Genomic DNA, 20065 nt, shown 5'->3' on the forward strand with positions numbered 1-20065 from the left:
TTGTTTTGTAAAATCAAATATCTGTTAAGTTCAAGCACAAATATTCTTAATCTACAAGGCATGAAGAGCTTTTCGTACTACATAGTATCTCATTCTCAGTGAAAAATATTTGAGAGGAAATATGATAGAAATATAGAAGAATTTAGGTTGGAAGGGACCTTAAAGATCGTCTAGTTCAACCCCTCTGCCATGCGCAGGGACACCTTCCACTAGACCATGTTGCTCAAAGCCCCATCTAGCCTGGCCTTGAACACTTCCAGGGATGGGACATCTACAACTTCTCAGGGCAGCCTGTTCCAGTGCCTCACCACCCTTATGGTGAAGAATTTCTTCCTTATATCTAACCAAAGTCTACACTCTTTGATTTTAAAGCCATTACCCCTTGTCCTAGAACTACATGCCTTTGCAAAAGGTCCCTCTCTGTCTTTCTTGGAGGCTCCCTTTAGGTACTGGAAGGCTGCTACAAGGTCACTGCAGAGCTGTCTCTTCCCCAAGCTGAACAACCCCAAATCTCTCAGCTTCTCTTTGTAGGGAAGGTGATCCAGCCCTCTGATCATCTTTGTGGCCTTTCCCTGGACTTGCTCCAACAAGTCTATGTCCTTCTTATGTTGGAGGCCCCAGAGCTGAACACAGTACTCCAGGTGGGGTCTCATGAAAGCAGAGTAGAGGGGGAGAATCACCTCCCTTGACCTACTGGTCATGATTCTTTTGATGAAGCAGAGGATACAGTTGGCTTTCTGGGCTGCAAGCGCACATTGCAAGGTCATGTTGAGTTTCTCATCCGTCAACACACCCAAGTCTTTCTCTTCAGGGCTGCTCTCAATATGTTCTCTGTCCAACCTGTATTTCTGCTTGGGAATGCCCTGAGCCATGTGCAGGACCTTGCACTTGGCCTTCTTGAACTTCATGGTGTTTGCACCTGCCCACCTCTCAAGCCTGTGAAGGTCCCTCTGGATGGTGGCACCACTACCCTCTAGCATGTTGACCACACCACATATCTTGGTGTCATCAGCAAACTTTCTGTAGGTGCGCTCAATCCCCTTGTGCATGTGGCCGACAAAGTGCCGGTCCCAGTACCGACTCCTGAGGAACTTTACTCATCACTGGTCTCCACTTGGACATCAAGCTATTGACTGCAACTCTGTGAGTGCAACCATCCAGCCAGTATGTCATACACTGATAATTCAATAGCTATATTTAAAATTAGACAATTATGACATCTTGTGAAGAAATTTGTGAGTGGATTTATGGGAACTTTAGCCCATATTTTACTACTGGTGAAATCTGGAAAGACTTCTTTTAGATGTCCAACAGACTCTCTTAAAAGCAATTAGAGGAGCAGTGAAAGGCGGAATCAGAACTAGCTGAATATGGTCATGAGGACTTCATCCACAGCATGCATTCAGAAACAAGCAGAGTTTTCAGTTTGGTAGCAGTACAGCTACTGCAGGAGAAACTTGAAACTGCAGAGAGGAAGATGCCTGCTGATGTCCTCTGAGGGCATGTAGCATTCAACATCTGAATAGTTTACCAGTAAAATCAAAAGCAGGAGTGCTGACCAGGGACAAAGTAAGAACTAATCCGAGTGATAACAGACAAGAAAACCCACTAGCCCAAAGAGTACAAAACCTCTGTTACTGAGAGGAAATAAAAGATGATGCTGACTAGTGACCTTCTGCTCAAGGTGGTGTGGAAACATATGCACCACCTGACACATTACGGCTGGTGTGTTTCTTCACAAGAGTCCAAATTTGTCAAATTGCAAGGGATTCTACCGATCGCTAGCACATAATAAAGAATACTAATGATACTGCCAAGAATGATCCTAATCAAATCGAAAGTGCTTATAAGCCTCCGTGGCAATGGATAAAGAGGTTCGAGATTCAAGAGATGTTGACTCTCCTGTCACATCCAAGTCAAGCATCAGTCAGATGCAGCCTAAATATAACTACATGGTTTCTATTCTGAGAGAACTTTAAATTAATAACCATGTGGCAAGGACAAAAATCTTCATCTTTATTAATGAAAATTTGACATGGGTCTCACCCCGGAGAAAAACAGGATTATTTGGAACAGGATTAAAGAAATTACTAGACAAAGAATCATGGGTCAGTTTGCTAGGTGTCTTAGCTGTTTGTATGCTAATGGTAGAAGAAAGAGGAACAAAGAAGAATTAATGAGGAATAGACAATAATTAATTGAAGGTTATGACAAAATTTGCATTCCAGAGAGTTTATTATTTATATTCCAATAGTAGTCCAGTCATGTAGAGGATATAACTTCTTCAGTAAGAAGGGAAGAAGAGAGGAAAAGTTGACTTGTTTTTCAAAAATATAATGGTTGCTTTGAGATCTCGAAAATAGGATTAGTTAGAGTTGTTAAACATCTATTGGTATCCAAGAAAGCAGAAAAGAACATGGTCGTTCTTGGTACATATTCAAAGCCATTGGTCTTGATTGTAATGGGAGATTTTAGTTATCACAGCACTTGCTGGGATAGAAATTACATTGACAGACTGCCCAGGGGAAAAAAAGCCTTAAGACAGTAGATGTCAATAAATTCAGATGAGTTATTTAAAAAAACCTCTAGGGTGTAAGTTAAAGAGAAATCTGTGTGTTCTTCAAGAGAACACTATTAAAGAACGCAGTACAAGCTTTACCAATGTGAAGAAAAGAAAGCGTAAAAGACAGCTTGGGTAAACAATTATATTTTCTTTCACCTTAGATATAATGAGGAAAATTTCTGTATTTACTAAGCATGGTAGGATAACACATGCATGTAGAGACAAGTCAGAAGTGCCAAAGCACTCAGTGAGATGCAGCTAGCAAGAGAAATTAAGATTTAATATAACATAATAGTACATTAATAGGGAGAAGAAGAACAAAGAAATCTTTGGCACCTAAGAGAGGTACTGCAGGAAAGGAAAAGCTGCTCATAGTAGGTGCAGAGAAGGCAAAAATGTACAAGGACTTTTTATCACCAATGTTTACTGAAAAGTCATCGACAAGCAGGATACATGCACAGCTAATCCTAGGGCTAGAACCTCAATTGTAGATAAGGAAAGAAGAGGTTATACAGGTAAGACATCTTAAAATTGGATCCATCAATTTCGTTTTGTGTTACATAACTGTCTGGAAAACTTAAACCTGTTGTGGATTTCTCTGAGAATTCTTGGAGGATTGATGGAGTACCAATAGACTAAAAGAGAATGATGTAGAACTTATCTTTAAAAGGGGAAAGGAAGGATAATGAGAATTATTTTCAGTTCATAGAAAAGTCACTGAACAGATAAACTACTCAAATTAGCTAGAAAATGGCAAAGAAATAAGTGTGTCCAGGCGGGTTTTGAATGTCTCCAGAGAAGGAGACTCCACAACCTCCCTGCGCAGCCTGTTCCAGTGTTCTGTCACCCTCACCGTGAAGAAGTTTCTTCTGAAAGTTAAGTGGAACCTCCTGTGTTCCAGTTTGTACCCATTGCCCCTTGTCTTATAATTGGTTGTCACCGAGAAGAGCCTGGCTCCATCCTCGTGACACCCACCCTTTACATATTTATAAACATTAATGAGGTCACCCCTCAGTCTCCTCTTCTCCAAGCTAAAGAGACCCAGCTCCCTCATCCTTTCCTCACACGGGTGATGCTCCACTCCCTTTGTATGCATCCAAGTCACTAATACTGAGTTAGAGAAGCAGGTACTTCTTCGGTATTGTTCATCATATCTGAATGTCTGAAGCATGGTAAATAGCACTAGAAATATCTATGAAGAGAGCCTGTAGGTTCTAGTAGCTCCTCAGATGTACCGTCTAAAATTAGGTGAAATGTATCTCCCCCTTTTCCCCCCAGGCCAAAATTATAAAGGCAATATAGTGAAGTGTCCAAATAGATTACTAGGGAGATTGTAACCTCTCTTACATTCAGCAGAGTCTTAAAGACTTCTGGATATTTGCCACAATTTAAAAAAATAATAATGGTTGGGGTATAACCGACCTTGGCTTGCGTCATCTGAATGGAGTAATTCACTGGTTTAAGTCACTTTGAGTCTATTTTGTAATGATTCTGTGACTACTGTGATAACATGATTTAGATGGCACCTGTCTACAAGGTAGAGTTTAAGAAATGGAACAGCTGTCTCTTTTTTGGTATAGCAGATACTTATACTGATTAGTAACATACATTTCACAAAGGATTTAGAAAAGCTAATATGTTTAAATATCAGCCATCTGTACTTCTCTGGTAAAAAGAAGAAACATTTCAATTTCATATTTTCATTGCCTAATTATAAACAATTTTTTCTACAATAAAAAAGTCTTTCAAGGCACACATAGCAGTATTTCTGTGTTGATTGGAGCCCAGTAGCTGTTCAGAGGTGTGTGATTCAGAATTTACTTACATTTGCAAGTCACTTGAAAGGGAATAATCAAGAAATAATCTACTTTGGATAATTTTTTTTTAACATGGGTAATGGATATCATATCATTATCATGATTAAAGCAAGAATTGTTTCAAGTCAGAGCTATTAAAATAATGACAAGGAAGATAATTGTTGAAGGTCATTGCATGCCAAAATAATCTACAATCAGTTTAGGAGTGTGCTGGGCTTTTGAGAGAACCACTTCTGTCAAATATGTTCTAGCACATGGAGGGTGATTTACAGATTTATAATTCTGCTAATCATTAATTCATTTTTGGACACTATCTGTAAATGCACTGTCCAGGACTTGTGCCTACAAGTGCACTCTAGTCAGATTTTCTTTCGTCAGCTCAGCCAGTATCTATCGAGTGCCTTCATTGTTCCACCTAGAGGCATACAGGGTACAGTTTACTGAATTATCTTCAGTTTCTTGATCCACAGTTTTGGCTTGGAACAGAATATATTCGCAAGCCTTTTTCCGACAGCTGAAATAAGCAAATTTCTTATTACATTTATCAAGTTTGGATTTTACAAAGCTTATTTGTTGCCCTTTTGTGAGAACAGTGCCTTTCCCTATGCTTGGAGATAATCCTAGCATCACATTCAGCATCTATGTCTAAATATCAATATCAAGGCTTCAAACTTTGCTCACTGAGGCTATCTGAGTAAGTGCCTTTCAAAGATTAATGCTGCTTGTTAACGGAAGAGGTGTATGCAACAGAATCACAGAATCACAGAATGTTAGGGATTGGAAGGGACCTCAAAAGATCATCTAGTCCTATCCCCCTGCCAGAGCAGGAACACCTAGGTGAGGTTACACAGGAAGGCGTCCAGGCGGGTTTTGAATGTCTCCAGAGAAGGAGACTCCACAACCTCCCTGGGCAGCCTGTTCCAGTGTTCCGTCACCCTCACTGAGAAGAAGTTTCTTCTCAAATTTAAGTGGAACCTCTTGTGTTCCAGCTTGAACCCATTACCCCTTGTCTTACTCTTGGTTGTCACCGAGAAGAGCCTGGCTCCATCCTCGTGACACCCACCCTTTATATATTTATAAACATTGATGAGGTCACCCCTCAGTCTCCTCTTCTCCAAGCTAAAGAGACCCAGCTCCCTCAGCCTTTCCTCATAAGGGAGATGCTCCACTCCCTTAATCATCTTTGTGGCCCTGCGCTGGACTCTCTCCAGCAGTTCCCTGTCCTTCTTGAACTGAGGGGCCCAGAACTGGACACAATACTCCAGATGACGTCTCACCAGGGTAGAGTAGAGGGGAAGGAGAACCTATAATTATAGTATATGTAAAAAAATGGTTTTCAAGGAAGCTAGAAAAATCTTCTGAAATATTTACTTCAGCAGTATGTATTATCACATCTACAACTTCAGAGAGAGCCATGAGTTGACTCTTCTAGAACTACTTTGAAATCAGGAGGACTCTGGAACACCGACAGCTATGCCTGAGTTGACTCCATGTGAGCCATTTCTCATTTGAAAGTGGCAGAACTGCAGTGGGTTGTGCTGTATTCAGAATAAACCCTACAACTCCACTTTACATCAAGTGTTTTCACAAACAAGACTTCATTGCTTCTGGATGCACCCACTACATATACGTTTTTCTATGTCATGTGGTATGTATTTAATGCCAGGGATTGACAGTAGGTCATGGAACACTGTGTTAGACTACATTTTGTGGGGCACCTTCTCTGATCTTTCATATCAAGATGAAAGTTGTAGACAGTCATCACATAAAAGTTATTTTCTTTGTTTATTTTGCCTACTCTACTGATATGACCAAGACTATTGTTATCAGTGATGACTCTTTTGCAGGGTGGGGAAAGCTGCAAGAAATTTTACTCTTCCAATTTGTGAAGGACATGAGTTTGAGCACAAAGGTTGGGAAAGTTAAGCAGACATGACTTCCACAGACTAGGAAAACATGGAATCCAGCGGGGCCACAGCCAGAAAAGCTGAATGAGAGGAGTGCGAGTTCACATTGTGCCCTGTACAGCTGTAACTTGTAATTGAAATTGTGCAGACCTTTGACTGCCAGAAGCTATATGCTCATTTTCCTCTCTTTCTTCCATCTGTTCTTCTGCCACTACTCAGACATGAAGCCTTCATCTTCCCTAGTATGGTTCTGCCTATAAAAGCTAAAATTTCACTCAGAAGTCAAACTTTCTTTTAACAAATGAAGCCTTGTTAGGGTGGCCCTTTTCTTTTTGCTGCCATATGGTTGCAGTTTTGGCAAAGTGGTCTTCCTCCAAAGCTGTTAATATCCTCCCTCCTCCAAGGGCAGAAACAGATAAAATATAAGTACTTGATTAAGGCAGAATTTTAATTAGATATGTGTAGGCATGTTGACATAAGGCAATTTTCACAGTGGTGCGTTACATACTTGAAAGTATATAATTGTAATTTAGCATTTGTTTTACAGCAGTTCCTTCCCTTTTTTACATCACTGTGTGGTTATGCTAAGCACTTTGATGAAGTGGATTTAATTCGTAGATTTTAATAAAATGAGCCATGCACCCTCTCACAAAGTGGGAGACCTCTTTAGCTTAGTTTTGAATGCACAACTCTAATTTCACAATAGCCAACCACAACAACCAGACTGTAAAGTAAGGATAACATCATTTCTCTCCCAACTCCCACCTCCTCATTGAAGCTGATATGCTGTGCAAAAAAGGACAAAATAAGGATAACATCATAAAGAGAAAAAAAAAAAAAAAGAAAAGGCAGAGGGAACCTGACTTTGTAGCTAATAGAAGAGGGACCCTATGAGAGGAGACAGTTGCAGCAGCTGGTCTCTGCTCCCAGTGCTGTTTGATGCCTCCTCAATAGGAAATGCATATACAGTTTGAAATTTTTAAACTGCAAGTCTATGAACTCCTTACCATCAATTATAGGACTGCACTGTAGGGAACAGAGCCACACATTGAGGTTTGATTCTGCACTTTCTTGTATCTTATTAACAACTGCAAAGTGAACGTGGAGTTTTAAGTTGCAAGGGCAGAACTGATGGGGAGAGTTCGCATAACAAAAGTCAGTATGAGATGTTATGGAAGGCAAAGGTGATTCCTGTTTCAGGCCAAACTGTATTCAATCACTCACATTCTTTTATGCATGTTCATCATGCTCACACTCAATACCCAATAGCACCAAGGTGTGCATGCAAATGTGGCCAAGTAACCTGTCCATGGTCACTTGTGTGTGACATGGAAGGCTGACTGTTGACTTCTCATTGCATCTGTTGGGTTCCTTTTGATTAGCAATAGCAAACTAATTTTTTGATAGATCTTTAGGAGTCAACAGTTGCTATAGTATGGTCCTTTTGGTCCAAAATGTTGTTTATTTCAGGGGTGCTCGTTGTCTTTTCTTCCTTATCTCGAATATTTTAAGGCGAGGGTCTGTCATCCTTTTGGAATAACAGGAAGATGAATAACACCTGCAATGTGCTGTAATGTTGTTACTGCCCTCCTGTGTAGTATAGGGTCTTCTGCTGATAAACGATGTGTGCTGTTGTTTTATCAGAGCACACTACTTGTCTTGACAGACACATTCCTTGGTGTTTTACTGTCAGCTGTGTCCTTGGTTGTCAATACAGACCATACCTTTAACCCTTCATAGCACCGTTTCTTCTGGTGCTTTCACACATGCATTTCTGTTAATGCATTATTCATACCAATCTTCATATTTATTTCACAAATACCTGCATTTTGAATTATTTGAATGGTAATATAAATGTATGTAATCGTCTAGACTATAAAATAGTGGAGAACAGAAGCCATATAGCTGTAAAATATGTAGAAGAAATATTTTGAGCATTTATTCACTGACAACATGATAGTCATAATGCATTGCATGCCACTGAACTTACCCAAAGATCATATAAATTCTACAGAAGAAATCACAAATAATTGGATTAATGTTTTGTCGGTTTCTATATTGCAAAAGCCTAAACAAGATATGAAGATGCATCTGTTTTAATGATCCATTGAATCTCAAAACCTTACAGAAGACTGGACAGACAGCAGGTTAATTGTAGAGCTTTTGGCTATTGTTTTATAATAAATGTAATGCATTTCTTTTGTCTTCTGTACTTCATATGCTCCTAGTATACTGGCAATTTTACCCTGTAGTGTCATAAATGTAATATTCAGATATATGCTCTTCATACACCAATTAATCAGAGATGTGCTTGACACGTCTTTATCCATGCAACCACTAATGCATTTTCTTTCTACATTTTCACTCTCTGTGTAAGTGCTTTTTGTGTTCAATGTCAGGCTTCTTTTTCCAAAACTGCTAGCAAAGCAATTCAATAATATTCTTAGACTTGAACAAATTATTTCTGTCATACGTCTTTTAGAAGGAATAGAGAAGATTGACAGCAAACAGAGAAACTTAAGACAATGGAACTACAATATCATAAATATTGACATTCATCAGTGAGTAAACGGATAGCCTAATTCTTGTCAATTTTTTTTCTAGTTTAGTTGTGGCCATCAGATTTTGTCATGTTAAATTTAGATACTCTGCAATAGGACTGCTTGAACAAAGGAATCTTCTACAAACTCTCTTTTAGTTGGAGGATTAACATGTAATTTTGACTGACTTAATATACTGAGACTTATTTCCCCACATCAAATGCAATGTTTTAGTGAAATAGCATAGGAGATTCAGACCCCATTCCAGTACTGATATATTCTCCTTTGGAAAATGTTTAAGCTTTGGCACTCTGGTCAGTTGTACTGTTGTTTCCGAGTAACCAAACTGTATTTTTTTTCCTCACAGAATTAATACTAAAGATGTATTCTTTCTTGGAAAGCATATAGTAAATTGTTTCTCAGACCAAAAAATACTTTTTGGGTTTTTTTTGTAGAAAGATTTAATCTCAGAAAGAGGAGTAATGCATACTGAATCTCTACCATATTTTCTTTCATTTAGTTAATAACCTGATATCTGATCCTTACATCCTGCTGTTAAATATGGTTAGAATAGAAATCTGTATGACCATACACATGAGCAATTTATGTGTAGTTTGAATATACTATTCAAATATATGAAAATTCAAATAGTGTGTGCTTACCACTGTTCTTAGTGCCTTGTTTCACTATTTTAAAAATATTCTCACATTAAATAATTTCTTGGATTCCATGTAGTAAATGGGTCCCTAACTCTTAAGTGGATTTGAAAACATTTCTGAGGATGATAATTTTAATGCTGCAATCTATTCTTCCTGGTCAGTTATCTCATCTGTCAGACCTACCCCTGAAGTCACCGAACCGTACATATTGTATCTTTTTGCAACACAGGGTTGAATACTGCTGATCGGTGCCCGTCTAGATAGGAGATAAAAGGATCAACAACGGTAGATTGTAGACTTCAAAACTTGAAAAAAATGAATTAAACTATTTTTCAAAGTGATTTCCAACAGGGCTGAGGTCTTGCCTGTTTCTCCACCCAACCATGACAGTCCAGGGGAAGTGCTAATAATCTATGTCACCTCCACAGGACGGTTTGGCTGGATTTCACAAAGCTAATGCTGGAGTGTTTGTTGGTGTGCCTAAAAAGTGACAAGCTAATGGTGTTCTCATTCTATAATGCTCTCATAATCATCCTACTGTAATTCCAGAGGTTAAGAGATATTTTTTTCAAGCCATGATAAATGACATGAAAAGAATGATCAGATTACTTGAGAGTTTTAGAAGTCACTTGCTTAGGTTCAGCTTTTTCCTTGCAGTTTAATCCTAACCTTGCAACTCTGTAATCAATTATGCCCATGTATATTAATATTTCATTCAACTGATGTCACTAAATTGAACAGCATTTATTCCTTAAAGCAGAATCAAGTTCAATACCAGGTTAGAAATGTATGCAGAATAGGAATTAGCACCTCAGTGGAGTTTAAAAGTGTCTGATGAAAAATGAGGCTTTCACAACCTGTTGCCAGGAAAGGCTTTAAAGAGAGCAGAATATTCCTAACTTCTAAAATAGACTGTATGAAAACCATAAACTGATTACTAAGGGCAACTCCCTAAAACTTTGCTCGATATCTTTGGTGGTCTTTTGCATGAGATGGTATGGGTCTTACTCTTACCAGTATGTTAGAGTTAGAGATGTTTTGGCCAGTGAGACTATGATGAAGTTTATCTTTCACAAATTACATAGAGATCTAAGTCTGCTAAAACTGAATTAATAACAGTTTCTTGAAAGTTCAGTTGATTCACCCATGTTTCCTTCTTAATGTAGCAGTCTTTAGATTTAAATAGTTATGAGTCCTTGGAAGCTCACATTTCTAGTAATCACGAGAGCATCACATGCTAGTTGAAAATCTTTGGCTTATTATAGATTTTACAGCACACAGAATTGTTTCTAATTTTAGTTCCACCTACAGAAAATGAAGTAGTTTAGAATATTGAACTAACTAAAGTGTATTCATTTGCTTTCTACCCTAGACTGTTAACCTGAGTTCACAATTTCAACACTAGAATAACTATTTTTTTGTTTCATTGCCACGTGTTCAGGAAGATATTGTATTCGAATGCCTTCAAATCCTTCAAAAATTATTTGCTTTATACTACTTACCACTCCTACTCCATAAACCACAATAAAAAGAAATCGCCAAAACGGTTTTTCTAATTTTATCCATTGCTGCGTTTAGCTCTTTATTTTGGATAGTTGCATTGTTACAAATCTGAGATGGCTGAGGTTAAATTATCGATTGTTAATATGAATTTGCACTGAATGCTAAGAATAGCATTCAGTGTAAAGTCATGAGTTCTTGTGGTATCTATTTCTACATTATATTTGTTATTCGTAACTTCATGCATGAGTCTCGATCAATATTTTTTACGAACTCTGCAGTTTGACTGTTTTTCTATTTATGGGATGTGATGGATCATCTCAGTTACTTAGTGCTACTTCTGTTTTCTGGTAGGCTATTTGAAATATTTTTAGGGCATAATTCCAAAGAATAAATTGTCAGTACACAAATCTCCCTTTTTGCATATGAATATAGCATTCATATAGAGACCAGCCGTTCTTCTCAAATTCATGTAAGCAAAAATACACATTCAAGAAAGTTTTCAAACAGTGAATAGCAAGGGATGTAGCTAAACAGCTCTAGACCAGAATTTGAGAGAATAACTATACGTGTTGGTTTCGTTTATTAAACTAGCTCTGGTTTTGATTTTGTTTGTAGTATAGGAAATAATCATTAACATGCTACAAAACATTAGTGAAACCAATCTGTCAAGTACATTTTCAGCTAACCTGTACCTGTAGGACCACTTGAGCTCTTGCTGAGATCCATTAGCCTTGACAAAGAAATGATGGAAGGAATGATGCCTGGAGAACAGTTTATTAAACTTGTCTGGAAAGTTGCCTTTCTCATTCCAGTTTCTAAAACGAAAAGCCATGCAGGACTAAGTACAATGCCATGAGAGGTGTTTGCACTGTCTGTAGGCATTAACACAGGTGCCTGAAACAGGATCCTAGGGTCTGTCTGTGGGTAGGGGAGGACAGTTCCGAATTCCTACTCCAGAGGTGGGAGAGTGAGAGCTAAGCCGGGCCAGAGGGAGCTCACAGACAGGATGAACAGGGTTTATATAACCTCATCCATATGCAAAGAGTCCAGTGAGTTGCCAGAGCTGTGCCAGTGTGCCACCCACTCAAGCAACGTCTTTATTATTCATTGAAAGATGCTGCAGTTTTATTTTGGTGTTGCAGAGCCTGTGTTAGCAAGGGATAAATATTACAGAAGGTGGTTAGATATAGAAGGTTTTGTGTAATAAAGCAAGAGAATCTGACTTTTTGTCAGGGAACAGAGAGGGTCAGTTGTCCCCTAGTGGCAGTGAGCTGTGCCCTCACCCAACGGGGCACAGTCCCATGCAGGTCGCACCCAGTGGACAGAACCAAGTACTGGTAACACGAGCCATTGACCACACCAGACAGGCCTCTGAGGGATGATTTAGGTCTAGGGTCCATCCAGGGAATGCGACCAGGAGCAAAATGAGATTGGGTCAGAAACAGGAATGGAGACAAGTCTGTAACATGCGTTCATAGTCCATGCAGGAGGCAGGGATGAAGATAGGACTGGAAAAAAGCCCCTATGTATATCTGAGGAGTCCATCCAGGAGATGAACTACCTACAGTGTAGGTCCAGGGTCCATCCAGTAGGTAAGACCAGAGGCAGGGCCAGAGACTGGTACTGCTGTGGCATTGCCAGGGCAGGGACTGACGGCCTCAGGCTGAGCTGAAACGGGGTCCTGGGCCATGGGCAGGGTGGGGGGAAGGCCTGAGGAGATGCTGGGCATGGACAGCAAGACCCATTGGTGCCCTCAGGGCCCTGACACCTCTGGTTTTGCTTCATTATTATCATTTTGTCTTATCCTATCAGTGAAATGTGGTAACTTGTGTCTGGTTTATAGATTACTATTTTTTGAGATTTGAATGTTCTAGGAAAGAAATAGGTGAGGGGTAGTTCAGTGTTGTTTTTTAGTAAAGAGCTTAAAGTTACCTTTGCTCCCATTTGAGCATACTTTTTCCAGCAGAGATTTGGGGTATCATCTTTACAATTAGCTGCTGGTTAACACTGAAGAGCTAATGCATGTAGCAGATCTTGTCTTGTATCTAATCTATAAAAATATTGAAGTTAAGCTGGGATTACCTCAAATACCTAAATCCAACCTAGTCTCAACTCTTGACAAATCTCAGGGGATAATTTAATCTCAGATAAGTGATTTTTTTTTTTAAATGACAGTTTTTACCTGTTTTAAAAGGCTTGAAAGGGGAGTGGGAGAAAAAAATAATTAAAAGAAGAGAGGCAGATGTGAAACAAAACAACAGATTGTTGTAGCTGCAGATGAAGGATGACAGAAGAGCAAATGATCGTAAATTACAAGGAGAATAAGTAGAAAAGAGATACATAGGAAGTGTAGAAAAGGAATTACTAAAAGAATCTAGAAAGAACAGGAAGAAGGGAATTCACTTGATCAACTGTTAAAGGAGATCACTCTAAAATCTGGTGCATCAGGGGCAAAGGAGCCTCTGAGCCCAACTAGCAAAAGAAATCTGAAGACAAAGTGCCACACTGTCTCAAGTTGAATCTGATTTGTAAAATAATCCCAGGATTTGTAAAATAACCCTCAACCTTCCGTCATGTATACTTTTAAGATTAATAATTTCAAAGATATAAACTGCAGTGTCAGTATAGGAGTCTTCTTTGCACAGCTTTCCATGGGACCTTGCAGTGGTTACCAAGTCTATGAAATTATGGTTACCATTTATTTAACAGCTGTATTTAACTTGAGATGTCTCTGTGCAGTAAGTGTTCTTTCAAGCCTTCTTTGAACAGTTTCGTCACATATTTCTCCGTTACTCAGTTCGGCTTCTTTGCTAGTCCAGTGTTGCTTACAAAGATTTGCTGAAATTTGAAATAACATAAATTTGTTTTTATGGTGCCAGAAATTATAGCATAAAGGATTTGGCTTGCATAGTACTTTTAGCAAGACTATGTAGTATATGTTTTTATATAAATACACTTAGTATACTAGTTTTTAACAGTAGCCTCAAATCTTTACTGAATTAAATAAAATGTTTTGATTGGTCATGGTGTCATGTACATTTTCAGGTTGTTTTTTTTTTTCTTACTAGTCTCAAACAGTGAAAATGATTACTCACAGGTGGTAAATTTAGTGTTACTATTATCCTGTAGAAGTTCCTGAGGCAAGCACAGATATTGCTCTAAGAAACTAACTCCTTTTTTCAGAAAATATTATTAATTTCCATTGAAGCCAGAATAAGGATGTACACATTTACCCCTTGGATATGAATATCATTCCTGAAAAAATGACAGCCAACTGGAAGCTCTTTTTCCTACAAAAGCAGTTTGTATTAGATAGAATAATTTGATAGTATGGTAGGGATCTACTGAGATTTGGATTCATATCACCTGCTCAATGCTGTCTCCAGCAGTATGAGCTCCTTCAGTGCTTATGAAAAGGGGCAAAAAAACCAGCTGAACGCTAATTGCATCTTAACTGTAGCTTTCCTAAGTGCCCTTGTGGTAGCACCCAAGAGGCAGAGAGACATTCCCTTTGTTTCCTCCATTTCCCGTGGAATAGTTGCAGAGGGAGGGTGGAAGATGAATCCTGCTGTCCCTGCAACCCTTTTTCTCCCAGCACATTTCATCAAACACCAAACTGGCAGAAAAATCCGTGAAGAACTATTAAGCATAAAGACACTACTTCTCTTTCAGGAAGTCATTGAGCTGCAAATTGCTGGAAACTGGGAAAATGTTAAGAAAGGATCACTGCATGTCCAACTTATTCTTATGCTCTTCTGTAAGCATCTAATAGTAGCCACTGTGAATGAAGCCGGTGAATGGCTGAAGCTAGATGAAGCTGTGGTGTGGTCCGATGCAGTCTCACTGTGAAACATCCATCTGTTCTTAACTAATTCTCGCAATTCAGTAGGTTACATCTTCTATTTCTGTTCTGTAGGTCAAGGATATAAATCTGATTGAAGTTGTGGCTATTACAGTGCTATGTATTTTAATATAATTTGATTTTCCTGTTGTCTTTAGAAATAAATTATCCCCCCAAAATTATTCATTTAAAATACAAAATCAGAATCTAGAAAGACTAACTGTATCTTAAGCAATCTTTCTGTATGGTGATATCTGTTACCATATATCATATATATATATATATATATATATATTGCTCAGCACCATAGCAAGTCCTGGACAGAACAAGGTGCGCTGAGTCCTAGTTCAGTGGCTGTGCGCTAGAAAACAAACCATTTAGTTTTCCAGTAAGATCCTGTCCCTCATTTACTGAACAGGATGGGTTCTGAAGGAGACTAAACTGAAGTTGCCAAAGCAATCAACTAAACATGAAAAATATCCTGACTTTGAAGTGTCTGTAATAAATATATGTTTTATGATGGAGTAGAGTACTTTGACTGAGCTGTTCCTGGCTAAATAATACATCAACAGTCAGAAACACAAACTGATAGAAAGGCCAATGGGGTTCACAAAGTACAGTTCACTGTTGACAAATCATCTGTCAAATAAAATGAATTGTCTTTGCTCACTTCATAGTTATAGCTATTATAGATACAGTTATTGTACTTACATACTGGTAATGTACAGTTAAAACAAGTATTGGTATAAAATTCAGAAAATAACTGTGAGGATGATTTTCCTAGTCAATGAGGGTTGTTCCATTAGCTTGCATTAGCTGTGGTCTGAGAGTTATTTTTGTGCATTCTGAGCCACACATAAGCAGTAGAATGTAACCTTTAGATTATAGATACTAGATAGTGTTATTTAAATTCAAGCTGTTTCTATTGATTTTGTTTTGTTTCTGTATATGCCATGAAAAATGTTTCTAAAAGCTCGTTCAAGAAAATATTCAGCCTCTCCAAACATGATCATCCAAAGTGGCATCATCATCATCCAAAGAGCTAAGCTTGCTGACAGAAGTTACAGATTTTATTTAAGGCATCCAAGGTTTTCGGAGTTTTATGAAAAAGATCATTTGAAATCTAAGCATTTTGAGTAGCCTACTACACTTCTCCCATAATAAACTTGCTTTAATTATATTTGTCTGCTGGATATTAGGCATAGTTTTTCTCATACAACATCCTGTTCCAAGCTATTCTTATCTCCTCTCCAGGAATATATGTCGTTTGTTTATTCAGTAGAACACCCGGTCACACTAACTTTGCTGTAGCACAAGTTCTATTGCAGTTTCGAGGGAGAACTTTGTTATCCAGATGAAATCATAAATACAAAGAGGAAAATGATGCCTCATTTAGTGTTGGACAAGGCTGAAGGCTTTAATTTAAAAAAAAAAAAAGTTTACAAAGTTTACAGGACTTACTATAGCATCAATTTCTTCTCCAGCTATGCTAAACTGGCTGCCAACTTACTTAAAAGATTCATCCTTTCATATTGTGGTATAGTATCCACTGAGAAATTTCTTAGTAGCTACTAAAATTCTCCAGTTTATGATTCCTTAGCACCAGAAGTGTTTAGCAATGTTCAACAGGTATTGACCTACCTAAGAAAATGATTTATAATGATAACTAGGGGAGCACCTACTCTGCAAATAATCCCTGCATTTCTTTCATTTCCTCACTCAAAAAAAATAAAGAGAAGCCAAGAAAGAAAAATCCACATTGTTAACAGCAGAGACAATAAAATAGATGAGACTGTAAATTCCTTTGCATTTAGAGCAAATCTGCCTTACAACATGTTTGAAATCATGTGCTGTCTGATATCACAGATTCAGTAAATTCCAAACCCCACAATAAAGATATTCTGAGTCTCATTGGGAACGAGACGTCTTGTAGGAATTATCGTATAGCATACCAGATGGCATCTTTCTTGCAGACATCACTTCAATGTGCTGCTTCTATTCCCTTGGAGAAGAAAGAACCAAGTATTGCTATCCTTGTAAGACACTCATGTCAGTTTTCTCATGCAGGAATAGGTACATCTTTTTTGATTGTGGTATCACAGAAGGATTATCATGGGATTTATGTTCTTTGAAATAATAGGAAAGCAAAGTAACATGTAAATGTGTTGCAGGTGAGACCGTCTCATACAGTCTGCATGATATTTTTCAATATCAGGATCAGCTTTAGGCATAGGCAAAGTAGGCAGTGCCTGCAGCAGAGCACTGGTGGGGTTGGCACTGAATTATAGACTAGCAAAATGAAGAGATAGGCTTCTAGTCTCAAAGCAATAGAACCTACTCCAGGTTCCACTTCATTGGCTCAGAAAAACTGCCCAAGCAGCCTCCCTAATATAAGCCTCCTGGACTGGCAAAGAACAAGGAGATCTAAAGAGCTGCAAGCTCCCGTAATGAAAGACTTGACCCTAATCCCCACATTCCTGGCGTTACTCTGTACCTTTCTTTGCCTGTAGTGGAAGAAGAAGGGGAAAAAAGTCTTGCAGATAACAGTATACTCTAGCAATGAAATGGACAAGGTGGCAACCTGACTGTTTCTCCTTATTTTCTTTCCCCTTGCTGGGCAACCTTATGTTGTGTTGATGGGCTCAGACACGTAGTTATTCTGGCAGGGGACAGAGTTGGAGGAGGGTGCGCAGTAGGACTGACAGCGCTGTAATCATCCAGTGCCAGGGCCATGGAGATAGATAGACACAGTACCAACAGCTACATAAGGAAATGTGTCTGGGGAGCCACTGAAAAACTGAATTTTGCCTACACTGTTGCTAGGCATTGAGCCAAGCACTTCTCATTAGTGGCAGCATGACTTCCATGCTGTTTATAGTAAGGTAAGGAAGAAGCAGTTTGACCATGCAACTGGTATATTGATTATCAGCTGTCTGCTATTGTGGGCAGAACATTTTTGTTGATGAGGGACACAAGATGCAGAGACATTTGTGTCTGTGCATGTATAGGAAATATAGGAGTCAATCATTCATGAGCCTTTCAAAGAGTGGGATTATGCTTTACTAGGTCTCAGTCTGATATAATTTCTTCTGCTTATGGAGGAAAGGAAAAGACAATTCAGGAATCCTTTCAAAGGAACTCATGATCTCTCAGTCAACTGAGAAAAATTCAGCAAGGATTTAATTCTCCCCTTGTTTAAGAGAATTTTGCTCTTAATTTGTTCTCTGAAGAGCTTGCCCAGCCTTCCAAATTTGCTTACCCAAGGGAAGTCCACTATATTTCAAGTCAACATGTCTTAGCCTCCTCCTTACAGCCTTGCTACTTACTGGGCACAACTGGGCTCCACCTATGTACAAAGATATTGATTCACAGTAGAAAAAGATTTACAGACAGATGTGAACAAATGCATTTGTATCTCCAGGAGACCTAGATTCCTATCAATTTGGTATATCTACTTTCTCTGAAAAAAATAAATTATGCATTAAACTGTTTGAAGTAACTTTAGCTATTTGTGCACACTATACACTTACCCAAAATATATGCTCTATATTGCATAGATTCACATGCTGTTGTTATTAAATACTTGGGAAAACTCCCCAAAGTTTCTTCAGCAATTACAGATTTACCAGCACCTACCTTCAGTAGTTTTTGAGAGACATAATGAACTTTTCATAATTCATGTAGTAATGTATCAAATCAGTAAGAATAGCTGGAGTAATGTAAGATCTTCTCACAGACCTGTTTTACTCAACTTCCCAACCTCATGAAAGATCTTCTATGTCTCAACTAAAATGATTCTACGAAATTGTTATGGACTTCAGTTTGCATGAGGTGTTTCACAGATCCAAGCAGCAATATCAAAGTGAAAGGTCATCCAGTTTTAGTCCAAGGACTAGTTAGGTTGGAGTTGAAACTCTTACAACATTAATTTAAAATATCCAGCTAAGTTTGAAGTCTGTTGTGCAACTGCTTAGGGAGCCTCTGCACGTCATTTGCAGAGACTTTGTGTTACAATGTGTTGGTCAGACTGTAGGTTCAGATTTCTGTGAAACAGTTTTCTGCCATAGTATCATCAATCCCAAATGATGCCCTTGACAGATATCTATAATTTCCTTATGCCTGGAATTAAATTACTCCTTAGAGATGGTAATTGCTTGAGATTCACAACGGACAAGAAAAACAAATAAAGTAATTAATGAAGTTATACTGGACAGGATTCTTAGAACTGTACCCTGAGTATACCCATTTTCCACCTTTTTTACTAAATCCTTTGATCCCATTGTAAAAAGCAAAAGTTTAGTAAACATTTCTCTCAGAAAAAAGGTGTAAAATATTTCCATCTTGAGAGAAACTGTCTCAAAAATGGAACATTGATGGAAAATGCATCATGAGGTATTTGGTTTCTTGTGCAGAAAATGAACTTTGCTTTCATTTTAAATTCATCATCTTTTACTAAATTTTTTCCAGTTATAGTTGATAAAATATACATCCTTTCTAGAAATCATACAAATGTTATATGTCTGCCTGCTATCATTCACATTTTTGTAAGAAAAGGATATAAACTTAAGATTTTATTCAGTAAAAATATTCTTTTAATTATTCATTTGAAACTGTGACCTTTTCAAGTTAAATTATTATATGTTGGCATGAAGGTTTTCTTGTGTCTTATAATATTTTACGGTTGAAGAAATCATGCAGATAATCTAATTACTTTGACTAAAATTGTTGTGCCGTTTATGTCTTTTACTGTACTACAGGAGAGAAACTGTGAAATGTATTCATTATTGATTCATTAAAGGGTTTTGCTATTATATAAGCAGAGATGCAGGCCCCTACCTATTTTGTAATAAAAGGGGAAGGAGAAGGCATAGTAAACCATGCCATAGGCTACAGTTTATGTATTGCATTTCTTAATGTCTTGTGAAACGTAAAAATCTACAACAAACAGATATGTAAAGTGTAACTGGTATGAAGATTCTCTTCAGATTTAAGTGCTCTAGGTTTCTTTTGAATCTTGCTATTTTCTGCATTTGTTTTGACTGCTCTCATCATTCAAGATTGACGCTTGGATGGGTGTGTAGGAGGAACCAGCAGCAGCAGGCTTACAGCTTGCAGACAAAAAAAAAAATCTGCCTTATCTGATGGCTATTATTGAAAATGCGAGGTGTAGCCTAGGCTGGGTAATGAAGGGGAGAGAGCGAGGGGGAGCAAGAAGCATGGAGCTGCATACTGATG

General features: G+C 38.2%; 1 protein-coding gene across 1 annotated transcript in view; it reads left to right on the top strand.

The window, feature by feature from the left end:
- Positions 1 to 20065, top strand: part of ANKS1B (ankyrin repeat and sterile alpha motif domain containing 1B) — a 434418-nt gene that overhangs the window by 214649 nt on the left and 199704 nt on the right. The window lies entirely within an intron of this gene.

This window comes from Caloenas nicobarica, chromosome 1, assembly GCF_036013445.1.
Source record: "Caloenas nicobarica isolate bCalNic1 chromosome 1, bCalNic1.hap1, whole genome shotgun sequence".
Lineage (NCBI taxonomy): Eukaryota > Metazoa > Chordata > Aves > Columbiformes > Columbidae > Caloenas > Caloenas nicobarica.